General features: G+C 51.6%; 1 protein-coding gene and 1 long non-coding RNA gene across 2 annotated transcripts in view; both read right to left on the reverse strand.

Annotated features, from left to right (window-relative positions):
* NEDD4L (NEDD4 like E3 ubiquitin protein ligase) overlaps positions 1 to 12,877 on the reverse strand; it is a 344,746-nt gene that overhangs the window by 258,905 nt on the left and 72,964 nt on the right.
* Positions 9,156 to 10,964, reverse strand: LOC115528128. Its single transcript, XR_003973148.1, has 3 exons — positions 10,882 to 10,964; positions 10,181 to 10,279; positions 9,156 to 9,641 (listed from the first exon to the last, which is right to left on the reverse strand). It is a non-coding gene; the product is annotated as an uncharacterized LOC115528128 (long non-coding RNA).

Genomic DNA, 12,877 nt, shown 5'->3' on the forward strand with positions numbered 1-12,877 from the left:
AGCTCAGGAACCTCGAGGTGACGTACAACTGCCCTGCAGAGGAATGACCAGTTTTAAAGCCCCAGCAAAGCCCCCTCCCCCACCAAGCAAAGTCTTACCAAGTGGCATTAATTCCTCACATGCGAAACCTCTCCTACAAATAGGCTACACATTACAGGTGAGATAAAGCTGGAAAACCCAAGGCACCAGCAGTCCCGAACAGCGTGCGGAAGTCTTGGCTGCCACTGAGGTGACCTTCCACGGCCAGGTGGCAAGGTGAAGGGACAGCACCTTGAACTCGACGCCCAGGAAACTCGACGCCCAGGTTTGCTCCTCTCCAGAAACCCGTGCGCTTGTCCCATCTCACGTCCTGTGGCAGGTGTCTCAGGAACCCGGCCACCTGGATGCCAGATTCTCCGAGCCCTGCAGAGCAGCCTCTTCAGGAAGCGTTAGGGCTGCGACCCAGAGCGCTTGGCGGGGTAACCTCGGCTGTGTGTGCGCCTCCGCCTTCGGTCAACGTTTAGAGGTACACCCTGTCTTACGGTAATGCTTTCCACGGTCATCGCTTCCCTGGGCAAAGTCTTCCCCTCCGGCCACTTCCAGGTGATGCAATCGTACCACTGGCTGCAGGTTTCCCAGAAACTGTCCCACTCGAGGCAAACACATCAGGTCGCTTGTGCATAAGGAAGCATCATATGGTCAAGGGACATGTACAGGCTTAACCGCCTTCTTAGAAGCCATCAAATAACGAAGCCTTAAAATACCCAAAAGGACTCACCTTTCTTCTAGGAGAGATCCAATAATCCACGGCACACCGGTCTCACAAAAAGCGTAAAACTCAGTGTCATGGGCTGAACTGTATGGCAAGGTCCACCACTTCCCCCACATCCATGTTGAAGCCCCAACTAGCTGTACCAGAATGTGACTAGATTTGGGGATAGGCCCTTAAAGGCGTGATTAAGTTAAAAGGAGGTGGTTAGTATGGCCCTAATGCGACCTGACTGGTGTCCTTGTAAGAGGCAATGTGGACACACAGAGACGCCAGGGGGCACACACACAGAGGAATGACCACATGGGGTCTTTCCACAGGCCAAGGAGAGAGGCCCCCGAAGAAACCATCGGCTGGCACCTTGATCGTGAACTTCCAGAAACAAATTTCTGCTCTTTAAGCTCCCCCCGGCCAGTGGTATATTTCGTTCTGGCAGCCTGAGCAGACTAGCAGAACTGGAAAGAGAAATCGGGAGTTAAGTGACCAATTAGTTAAGCAAGACAACAAGCGTGAGAAGACGTATCCGTCAAAACTGACTTCAGATGGATGGGTGACTCTAGGGGAAAAGAGGTGAACTGCTTACTCTCCTGCTTACTCCCTCCCCGGGGGCACACACCTGGACAGACAAACCACAGGGTCCACCTGGCCCCGTCCGCAGGGCACAGAAGACGTCACCAGGCCCAGGAGCAGACCTTGCAGGTGAGGTGGAGAAGACACCTGACAGGGTGGAGAAGGTCTGCTGGCAGAGAAGACGAAGGGGAGCGAAGAGAGGCCCCATGCGTGAAGAGAGGACATTCAAAACCCCGGCCGAGAAAAGAACAACAGAGATCTGGCCGATATGCAAGAGGAATGGAGCCCACAATATATAATTAGCAGCGGCGCATTTGAAATATTGGCCAATCTCCCTCATCCCTGTATTCAAATTAAAACATGACTTAATCTCTCTTCATTTAGGCAAAACTAATCAGTTCAACAATGTGGGGGCGCCTGGGGGGCTCAGTCAGTTGAGCTTCCGACGTCGGCTCAGGTCATGATCTCGCGGTCCGTGAGTTTGAGCCCCGCGTCAGGCTCTGTGCTGAGAGCTCGGAGCCTGGAGCCTGCTTCGGATTCTGCGTCTCTCTCTCTCTCTCTCTCTCTCTCTCTCTCTCTCTGCCCCTCCCCCATTCACGCTCTGTCTCTCAAAAATAAATAAACGTTAAAAAAAAATTTTTTTTTTGAAAAAATAATTTCAACAGTGTTATTTCTGCAACACTGAGGCAACACTGAGCACTCAGAGCAGTGCTGTTAATAACCACCGTGATAATTCGCAGACAGGAGCACTGGGGTTCAGGGAGAGAGAGATCTAGAACAGGCCCAAGATCGCCAGCATGCGAGGAAGAGGCTAGGTAGAACTCTCTGGACTTTCTATGAGGAAGAGGCTAGGTAGAACTCTCTGGACTTTCTACAACGGTGCTTCTCAGCTGGGGCTAACCCGGCTGTAAACGGGGAACCGGGCAGCACGCAGAGACGTTCTCATTGTCACAGCGTGGGGAGGTGCTACGGGTACCTGCTGGCATCTACACAGAAGTGTGGTGCCCTAAGTGGCTGCAGCGACACCCGCCCACTCCTCCCCCCTCACCAAGACCACCGGCACCCCCTTTCTCCTTCATCCTTCCCCACAGTGCTCCCACACCTGTGCCACACCTGAAGCTTGGCTCTGCACAGAACACGGGCCCAGGGAGAGCAGGGGTTCCCCCCACACTTCCCAGGGCCAGGGCCGACCGCTACGCCAGAACTCTGCGGCAGCCTCCAAACCCGTGCTCCTCCGGCCGTCAGTAAGAGCCCCCTCTTGCCACGTTAGCTGCAGACCACCTGGCCCATGGCTCAACACCCTTGTATCCTATCCCTCCTTCAAAGGTGACACTGGAACCTGGGTCGCCATCTTCCTCTCTGGCCCAAGTCCTGCATTATCCCAAATGGCGTCAAGGCCCACGGCCACGGGACACCCTCGGTTCCTACATGGCCTCTGAACCCCAAGCATCTACACCCACGTTCCACCTCAACCACCCACAGCCAACTCCCTAGAACTGCTCTCCTCTGCAACCCTGACCCCAGCGTCCCCTTCCCCCAATTTCCGGGCTTCCCAGATGCCTCTTCTGAGGGTCAGCAGACCAACCGCACTGAGCTGAAGTGAACTCAAAAGTTCTAAAAACCCACCGTTGAACACAACACAACAACCCAGACGAATGGGTGAAGATATAGCTCCAAGAACAGTCACCCAGGGAAAGACCAGTTCACTAGACATCATCTAACGGGACTGGGTAAATCCACTGGACTCAGAACTGTCATTGCCATTACTATCATCGTCACACGGGTCAGGGTAGGCCCCTCCCGCTTTGACATAGCTGCATTTAATGCTCACGACTCGGTGGGCTTTACAAAGAAGGGAAATGTTGCCCGTGTCATAACATAAACTGGTCAGTCATGCCCCGAGTGAGGAGTTCGGCTGGAATCAGACTCCAGAATCTGCACCACAGAGGAAGGTGAGGTGGAGCTGTGTCTGCCGATACGCGAAAATGCCCTTGATGTGTTATTCACAGTAAAAATAGAAGCGACGTCAGAACAGAGCAGAAGTTGATGCCAGATTTAATTCTTTAAAACGACACGCAGTGCTGGCTACTCCCTGCCTCCTCAACTCCAAAGCCACCCGTCCCTTCTCTGCTCTGAGACACCTGGCCTAGCCCGCCCCCCCAAACTGCATTTCCCGACTCCCTTTCTAGCTGGTTCCCTTGTGAGGACCCAGAGGAGGGGGCGTCCTCCCGTCTGTCCCCATCTTCCCGCGGTCAGCGTTGCCTGCCATCAGCAGTGACATCCAGCACGGTCCTTGAGCCCCCCGCCCCAGAGGCTCCGTCCCCACTAGGCCTCCTCACGCCCCTGTGCTTGGGTCACCCCGGCTCTTCCCTGGTTCCTGCGGCCCTCGGGGTGGTGCCTTTTTCCTACAGATACCCGCTCTGGGTTATCCCGGGGGGACCCCCTTTTCCTTCAGGCTCTACACCTGTGTGAGTTCTCCAGGTCAGGGCCCCGTGGCTGGAGCCTGAGACCAATGCACCCACTGGCGCCCAGGTGCTCCATAGGGGCAACTCCCCAGCTCCCACCTCACCCCAGGGGCTCTTCCCAGGTCCCTGGGACACAGGCCTGGAAAGACAGGGTGTCTGTGTCACAGGCAGGTCTGCCTGCCTGCAGAGGATGGGGTTCACAGATGCTACGAGGAACTGTTCACACTTCAGTCTACTGAGGAGGTGGTTCATTTTTATTTCTTCTTTTTCTACGGTTTCCGGGGTTTTTTTTAATTTACCTTTATAGTCAGGAAACTCAATCGATAAAGGATTTAAAAAGAAAGCAGAAAAACCACCTTCCTCTGCGAACTCCGTTTAACGTTTCAACCAGATCAGTGAGACGACCTTAAGGCTAGACTGGAAAACAGGAGACACTGCTCTCTGTATAGAACCACAGTCGTGAATTGGGGCAGAATATTTTCTGTCCTGGCCAGAGGGAACAAAATCAAAAGAGATCCCAGATGCCATCACAACAGTAACAAATACACACTGAAGTCCCCGCTACTTCTAAGCAGAAAGCTAGGACTTAACACCGCAAGTAATAGTTTAGACACTCGACATCACACCACAGAGGAAAGTCCTCTTTTTTTTTTTTTAAATTTTTTTTTTTTTAACGTTTTTATTTTTGAGACAGAGAGAGACAGAGCATGAACGGGGGGAGGGTCAGAGAGAGGGAGACACAGAATCTGAAACAGGCTCCAGGCTCTGAGCTGTCAGCACAGAGCCCGACGTGGGGCTCGAACTCACGGACCGCGAGACCGTGACCTGAGCCGAAGTCGGCCGCCTAACCGACTGCGCCACCCAGGCGCCCCCCGGAAAGTCCTCTTTTTTAGATCGACCAACTCTCTTCCTGCTTAGGCGTGCCACAACAGAGCTTCATGGTACTAGAATCTGGAAGCTGGCCCTCGATCCCACCCTTCTCCCTTCCCCGGACAGCCGTGGCTTGCCGGTCCCAGAGCCCACGGCTGTGACTGCTCCGTAAGGACCACCCACAGGAAGGACCAGCTAGTTCCCACTGCCTTCATTCACCAGACCATCCACAGCCTCCCTGCAGACGTGACACAGAACACAGACCCGGGAAGTTCCCGGAGGTCCCGGAGCACAGCTACCCTGCTGCACTCTCTCGCGTTGGCTTAATTCTGATCCCGGAACGGCACCGCATCATTACCGGCACCGGGTCTGCGAGAAAAGAGATCTTTCAAGTCTCCCAGAGCCTGCTGTCATCGCTGCAGCTAAGGAGGAAGTCCGGAAGGTAGCGAAACTGCCTTTTTGAGAATACTTCTGAGAATTCCTGAAATGTCCAGTTCAGGAGATACGACGATCGATGATGTGTCCCAAACCCCTTTTGAGAGATTAGGCAGCGCTGGTCTATCTAACAAGGTTGCGTCAAGGGTTGCAGGTGAAGTCAATCGTGGAGAGGTATTTTTCAGCTCTGTAACCTTGGGCACATTACTAAGCCTCAGTTTTCCTATCAGCAAACAGGGATATGATCCTCTATCTGGAAGCGTTGAGATGACACTTATACAAAGAAGCCAAGCCAGTCAGCTGGCACATGAGAGGGTGTCAGTACATGTCATTTCCAAGTCAGAACCTCTAACCAGGAACCGGCACATTCCACCTCTTCTCCATCAACAGGGTGGTTTTCAATTCTGATCTAACCTTGTAGTCTCGTCTCCCCTCTGCCAATCTCCGTGTCTTTTTTTTATTTTATTTTTTTACTTATTTTCTATTTTTAAAAAATTCTTTTTAATGTTTGTTTTGAGAGAGAGAGAGACAGAGCATGAGCAGGGGAGGTGCAGAGAGAGAGGGAGACACAAAATCCGAAGCGGTTCCAGGATCTGAGCTGTCAGCGCAAAGCCCGACGGGCTCGAACCCATGAACTGTGAGATCATGATCTGAGCCGAAGCTGGAGGCTTAAATGACTGAGCCACCCAGGCGCCCCTCCCAATCTCCGTTTCTGAAGACTCTGCCTGTATCCAAATATGGGTGGTTTGATAATCAAACGCCTGAGATAAAGATTCCTCTTAAATAGAGCTAAAACCGTTAGAAAAAATAATGAAAGGTGAAGTCTATCATTTTCAAGCAACTTCAGTTGTTGCACAAAAGATACAAAATTAAATTCTCATTTCAAGACTACATTATCTGGGCCCCAACATTCCTTAAATAACTGGCATTAAAATGGTAAGTGGAAAGATCTTTTCCTGAACACAGAAACTTGGTTAAGCCAATAATGAGAAATAGATTAAATGCAGTTGTTTCTACAAAACAAAGTTCAAGGTAAAATTCCCAAAACTCCTTTTATATAGCTTGAGTTTAAAATTCTCCCACTCAGAAACCATCTGAGGTTTACAACATGTGTGAGCCCATGTGCCAGGCTACAACATGTCAGAGGAATCTGTAAACATCATTTCCTAAACACCCCAGTAGGAAGACACAGGATTTTCCTTCTGAAAACTGAAAATTGCAGACATCAAGTCAGAATCAGAATTTAAAAGTGGGTGATTCAAATTCAATTAGAAATTGGGGAGGAGGGGTGGGTAACCTGGGTGGCTCAGTCAGTTGAGTGTCCAACTTCCACTCAGGTCACGATCTCAGGGTTCGTGGGTTTGAGCCCTGCCGCGGGCCAGCTGTGATTAGCACAGAGCCTGCTTCGGATCCTCTGTCCTCCACGCCCCGCCCCCCCCCCCCCCCCCCCCGCCAGTTCTCTCTCTCAAAATAAATCAACTTTTGAAAAGAAATTTTGTAGGGGGCAAGAAAGACAAACCCGGAGCCTGCCTGCATTGCACTGCCCTGGAATCTGCCGTGACCGTGACCTCACACTTGCTTTCACAGATCGATGCCCCGTGAAGCAGCCTGGAATGTGAGCACCGAGCCAGGTTGACCAACCACAAGAGCAGCCTCCAAGATTATTTCATTTTTAATTTGAAATTCAGGGAAATTTTCAAATATCCCCATTAGGTACATTCAATCTAAATGATAAATATACACACAAACACACACACATTCACAATACTAGTCACAACACACACATATATACACCCATCACACTAGCCTGGAGGGAAAAGCACCACTTCGTATCAATTATGATTATTTGTACAGGGAAATGGGGACGTGCTTGCACATTCAGAGTACGAATGATGAGACCAGAGGAAACCATCACCACGTGAAGTGATCTGGCGCTTTGCCTCATTTCCACGCTACCCCTGATGGATTAGAGGAATTTTATTTTATGCTGTAACTCAAGGTTGTTTATTTCGCCACAGCCCAACAGACCCTACTTGCCTTTCTGTGATAATACCGTGCCTGAGCTCGCACTTTCTCTAATCTGAATAATTTATGGTGTTTTCTCCCATAGCCTCACGGTTGAGAAACAAAGCTGCTTTTAAAATACACCACCATGGGGCACCTGGGTGGCTCAGTCGGGTAAGCATCTGACTTGTTGTTTTTTTTTTTTTAATGTTTATTTATTTCTAAGAGAGAGAGAGAGAGAGAGAGAGAGAGCACTAGCAGGCAAGGGGCAGAGAGACAGGGAGACACAGAATCGGAAGCAGGCTGAGGCTTCGAGCTGTCAGCACAGAGCCAGACGCGGGGCTCGAACCCATGAAACGGGGGATCATGACCTGAGCTGAAGTCAGACCCTTAACCGACTGAGCCACCCAGATGCCCCTAAGTGTCTGACTCTTCAGTTCGGCTCAGGTCATGATCTCACGGTTTGTGGGATCGAGCCCCACGTCCGGCCCCGTGCTGAGTGTGGAGCTTGCTTGGAATTCTCTCTCTCCCCTCACTCTCTGTACCTCTTCCACTTGCACTCGCTCAAGCTCTCTCAAAATAAATAAATAAAAATAAAACGTACCACCACATCCCCACTAAGGTGAAGGCGCCTAACATGAGCAGGAAGGAGGGAAACGCCCATCTGCTGATGAGCACTAATCAAGGCATCAGTCACCTATGCCAAGACCATCTCCCCAACCAGCCCTTCAGGAGAGTGTTAGTGTCCTCCTCCTACGCAGGGGGCCCGGAGGAGAGGACAAACCTAAGGAACCACGGCAGGGTAACTGGTCCTTGAACCCAGGACTGTCTGCGCACAAAATCCACATTCCTCCCCCAAGGTGCTGGGTCATCGGGATCAGTTACCACCAATGTGACAGTCGTCAGCAGCATGACAAAGTACTCAACGGTTCCCCCAAGGCTTCTGATAATCTCAGAAAAATAAGCAGTGACTCAGAACAAAGGCAATTCCACCTGGTTTATCTCCAGCAGCGACAAGCGGGTGGCGGAGAGCAGCACAATGGATCCCTTCAAGAGCAGAACTTTGCCACAAAGCGGGGACTGGATGGATTACACGAGGAAGGCATTCCTCCCCGAGACCAACACTGAAAATACACTACTAAAAATGGAAAGCAACCCTTTGCTCGGAAGTGGACAAAAGGATCCATTGATTCCTATACAAAGGAACCAATCTGATCGGAATTTTTACAGCATGCAGCACCACCACCCTGCATTTCTGTAATATGACGAGGGAACATACTGTCTACTTCCTCACGTTGGCAGTCCTTTGCAGGGCCAACGGTACGCTTTTTATGAGCCTTGGGAATTATGACTTTAATCAAGTAAAAAAAAAAAAAAAAAAAAACCACTGGTGGAAACTTGAGCAGTTCCTTGATCTTTGCAACTGAATCTCCCTGTTACACATTTGCCAGGAAGCCCTCTGGGGCCAGCAGGTGCAGTCACCTTATAGCTGCGTCCACCTTCTGGAGGCTCCCACCCGTTCCTCACCCGGATGACGTGCCCAGCTCCTAGCGTGTGTCCCTGCCTCTGCTCTTGCCCTCCTTCAGTGTGAGGGAGACGGGACAGTGTGAGGAAGACGGGCTGGGGAACCGAAATATAAATCTGAAATCAACACACTGCGCAGAACTGCATCTCCAGGGGCCCCAACGGTCCTCAAAGCCCCAACCTCACCTGTATAACTCACCAGTCTCGCTCTGTCCCTTCCATCCCGTAACCCTGTGTTTTGGCCATAGCGCCCCCTCTTCTGGAAGCTAGCAAGGAAGCAGATGCATGAACACAGCTGCTCGGAAGCAGTGCTCCTTACACACAGCTGCCTCTCCTCAGCCAGACCGACACAGCTCTACCAGAATGTGGAGTGACTTTGCTATCGAGGAACTCAGACAACAGACGTCTTTCATCTGCCCCTAGCAACCACCGGATTTAGGGGGTTTTCACTTCTTTTTTTTCTTTTTTCTTTGATTTTTTTTTTTTTGACAACAAATACGCATTACTTTCAATATACTTTTTATTATAAAACGGTTGAATGTACTTATTATAAGATGGTAAAATGAACGGATTACTCTCTATCAGTCCCTTCCTCTCCATGTCATCAAAACCGAGTTTTGGTCCATTAAGGATTATGTCCCTTGAAATAAATGACTGAGGGTACTGACAAAGGTAGTTGAGAGTCCCTGTTCGGTCGGGGGGAGACACAAGAAGGAATCCTATTATCTACTCCAAATCATCCTCTCCTCCCAGCTCGCCCCTAGGAAATGTGCAGCTCTTGCCTTATCAGAGAGAGTAACGCAGAGTTTAATTTGCCGTTAAGTGACCGCTGTATTAAGCGAAAGTCAGCGAGTGTGAGCAGCTCAGCTTTTAAGGGCTACACGGGTGATCTGAAGGGAGAGGACCGAGGACAGGAGAGCAGCTACCAGGCTCCGGTGATTTGCGGCTCCTGTGAAACCAGACGGTGAGGTCTCGTGAGATCCTGGCGTCGTGCTGTGTCAGCCATATGGCACCTGGTCCTGTCCCTTAGCCAAGGAGCAAGAAGGCAGGGAATGGAGACACTTACTTCCCACATGTAGTAACTCATCAAAAAAAGTAAAGGGACTTACTTCTCAGGCCAGGTAAGTATCAGAACCTCAGACGCGCACCTGGTGCACGTGCTGCGCCCTTCCGCTTGGAGCATCTTTCCCCACACCACCCCCTGCACGCACCCTAGCACCCTGCGCCCTGAGTCAACACGATGATGGCAGAGCTGGTGGCGGTGACGCCATCATTTATTTCCTCTGTGATTCTGAACTCTGCCACTAGTTCGTTCTGAAGAGCTTCAGGGAGATGGGGGAGGTGGGGAAAAGGGGGGGGAGGTGGGGAAAAGGGGAGGGAGGGGAGAAGAAAGGGGGGGAGGGGAGGGAGGGGGCCCAGAGGGGAGAAGAAAGGGGAAGGAGCTGGGAAGAAGGGGAGGGGGGAGGGAGGGAGGGAAGGGGGAAGGGAAATGGGGAAAGAGGAGGGTGGAGAGGAGGGAAGGGGAGAAGGGGAGAAGGGGAGGCACGGGGGGAGGGAGATTCACCCCAGCAGTGTTACAGCATCACCGTTAGCGGTCGTCTAGTTCGGTGTTTTTCAGCGACATGGCCCACAACACGTGGTTATGGAATCAGTGTAGTGGCTCCTATTTAATGAAATCAACAGAACAGAGGAAATGAGCAGCACTAAGCCAGAAAGCGTCGGAAACCAAGGAAGAGAAAGGAGCCATCCCCCAGGGGCCCCAAGGTCAGAGGGAAGCCAAGGGGATTCTCAGCGCAAAGTCAGCACAGGGCTCTGTCCAGACTTCACCAGCACAGGACGCCTGGCGGGTCTGCGATGCTGAGGGAAAAGCTGGGGACCCTGAAGCAAACGAAACACAGCACAAGACAGGAGAAGGCAGAGTCGTGCCGGGACGGCATCACAGCACAGTCCTCGGGTCACAGTCCGCACAGAGTCACCGCAAGGTAAACACGGAAAACCCACGTGACTGGTAGGGCACAGAACCAGGACCCTACCGCATGAGGGAGGGCCGGGGCTGTGTGCGCGAGAGAGAGGGCAAGCCCCGAACTTCCAGAACAGGAATCCAGTTGGAAAAGTCAAGTAGCAGCAACCAGATCGTGTTGAGGAGACGTGGAAACACACAAGCTCCGAGAAGCGGTCAGAGGAGGTCAAAGTGGTCGCCTCTGACAAGTGGGAAACAGAAACGCATCTCGAGGCTCTCGCCCTTTCCCTCCACATCGTCCTCACCCCTGTCCACTGCAAGCCTCTCTTCCCGGCTTTCGAGGCCTTTCCCAGAGAAAGGACGACATCCCACGGGTGCCCACCCTCTCCTCCCTCCTCCACTCAGGCTTCCACAGAGCCCTAGGCCAGCACACCCTCCCTGCCCTGCCCTCCGGAACCTCCTGTTGTTACAGGGGAGCCCCCCCCAACCCCCCCGCTGCTTTAACGACAAACAACTCATTTCTCTGGTCTTGAAGATGGGTTGAGGGTACGATCTGGAGTTTGGTTATCCAGTTTCCTATAATGACAAGTGAAGCCACAAGAGTCACATGGCCCATGAGTCACACGGGGTGCAGTTCTCTCACCAGGCTAACCCCGGGGCACAGCCTGCATCCCTTGAGGGGAACTTGCACCCGTTGAGGTATAACTCTCCTAAGAGTCAAGGTGCTCTTTGCTTTTTGAAAGCCACCAAATATTGCCTCGTTACTGAAAGTAACTGTTTTTGCCAGATCAGACATCTTATTACCCTTGAATTCAACGTAAACATAAAGTCCCCAACTTACAGTTACAATGGTTCTCACAAGGGTCCGACTTAGGATTTTTCAACTTTAGGTGGAGCGAAAGCCATACACATTAGAACATACAGTAGAGGGGTGCCTGGGTGGGTCAGTCAGTTAAGCGCCAGACTTGAGCTCAGGTCATGATCTCACGGTTTGTGGGTTCGAGCCCCACATCGGGCTCTGTGCTGACAGCTCAGAGCCTGGAGCCTGCTTCAGATTCTGTGTCCCCCTCTCTCTCTGCCCCTCCCCTGCTTGCACTCTCTCTCTGTCTCAAAAACAAATAAATATTAAAAAAAAAAAATTAAAAAAAAAAAAAAAGAACATACAGTAGAAAGCCTCCTTACAAGTCTGAATGTGGATCCTGCCCGGGGCCACCAACATGCCCCGCGACCCTCTCCTGTGACACTGGAGGGAGGGAGGGAGTCAATGGAAGAAAATGTGCCCAAAGGAAACTAGAAGAACAGAAGCTGGGTCTGGAACAGGGTCTCCTCACACGCCCAACATCTCCATGGTTTATTTCCTCAGCTTGTCCGGGTCCTTCTGGAACGCCCTTGCTCCTTCGCTTTAACCTAAAAAGTTTCCTTAAATCCCTATTCCGTAAGCCCTCCCTTTGCTACTTCAGACCCTCTTGAGGTCTCCCTCTGTGACTGTCCACTGTGACCACAGGCTCCCAGCCGTCCATTCTCCTCCAGCTTCCTGCCAGCAAACAATCACTTCAGGACCGAGAACCTCACCCCACGCCCGGCTTGACTTCTTGGGGGAGAGGGCACCAAGGAGCGCACCGACACGCGTCTGTGCCGGTCCCCGAACACGCAGCCCGTTGGTCGTTAGGACCACTTTGCCAGCAGCTTACTCAGGAAGAGTCCTCCCCGCTCAGGGGCAGGACCCAGAGGAAAATTCTTCCTTGAAAGCCCACTTTCTCTGTTCACGTAGAACAATCCCCCCTTTCTTTGCCAAGTGATTAAATGTAGGAAACTGCTTCCCACGGAGAGCCAAAACTGGTATTAGCATCCACAATGAAAACACACGAAACCCCCTCCGTGTGTGAGCTGTTCCCTTCACTATTGACTTGCTTTACCTCTAAGACACAAAAAGCTTCAAACGGAGTCCACATTTATAATCTCCCTTGGAGTCCCTAGTGGATGCAGGGAGTACTGGGTTTCCCAGTCCAACAATTACCAGTGTTTAGCCATGGGGGTGGGGGGCAGGGCAAGCGCTTAGCTCCTGGCCAAACGAGGGGCATTTATACCAATGAGCCAAATGAAAATCCAGTGTTGTCTTCAGGAAACGGGCGAGGACTCTCTGAATAACCTGGGATGTCCCTACAGCGGACCCGCTTCCGTTACTCCCCTACTCGGTCTGGCTTCACTCTCGCTGTGTGACCCAGAGACGAACAAAACAACTCTACAAATCGAGGGGCGAAGAAACATTCAAGTCCATGCACCAGGAATACCAATGAAGAA

Source organism: Lynx canadensis, chromosome D3 (genome assembly GCF_007474595.2).
Source record: "Lynx canadensis isolate LIC74 chromosome D3, mLynCan4.pri.v2, whole genome shotgun sequence".
NCBI classification, from domain to species: domain Eukaryota; kingdom Metazoa; phylum Chordata; class Mammalia; order Carnivora; family Felidae; genus Lynx; species Lynx canadensis.